The sequence below is a fragment of the Homalodisca vitripennis genome, chromosome 2 (genome assembly GCF_021130785.1).
Source record: "Homalodisca vitripennis isolate AUS2020 chromosome 2, UT_GWSS_2.1, whole genome shotgun sequence".
Taxonomy (NCBI): Eukaryota; Metazoa; Arthropoda; class Insecta; order Hemiptera; family Cicadellidae; genus Homalodisca; species Homalodisca vitripennis.
Genome location: NC_060208.1, coordinates 76,724,222 through 76,725,007, shown reverse-complemented (window position 1 = coordinate 76,725,007; position 786 = coordinate 76,724,222).

The window sequence follows — 786 nt, the reverse complement described above, 5'->3', positions numbered from 1 at the left end:
CAAAAGAAACTAGTAGCTTAATTGTTGGGGGAAGAAGGAGTTAACCATATAATTCGTTAATAAACTCATTGAGCCCAGTTAGTGTTAGTGCAGGACTTGTCAATCTGGTGTAAAAAGTCAGGGTCAGCATTATGCAGTGTGTTTAGAAATATCACAGCTCGTTTTCTATTCCTCTAAAACAGGAAACCTCACTCATATAGGATTTAATTAAGACTTCTTATTAGTGTGATTAAAATATTTCTACATTTAAGTGTAAAGGGTAATTCACAAACCGTGGACTTCTCATTTGAAGTTTGCTTCTGAAATTTTCTTGCATTCACTAGAACAGCCCCAACATTCTTAAAAGTGACCCTCTCGAGGCGCTCACGGAAGGTGGACTTTCTGAACCTGTTTCTCGGTCCTAGAGTCCACATGGCAGCTAATAGACTTAGTATTGAAAGTTATAAATGAATTGAGCGTCTCACACTTTGCCTTTAAGAAACTCAAATAATGTTCTATCGAGTTTTTCAAATTTCTTTTTTAATCCTAACTTAAACTAAAGAGTAATGTAACCATTTTTTCATCACGACAAGGTTATATCCAGGTTAAATATGCGGTGACAACTTTTAGTCCGTGGTACACGAAGTGCAAAAGATAGATAGTGGAGTGATTCATTAAAGATTTTAGTGCTTACTTCCCTGAAGTATATAAAATTAAATGCTGAAGGTTTTCTCTTGAAAATGTTAGTAAACAACAAAATGAATATGGGAATATAAGACGTTATTAGATATGTAATAGACGAAATAT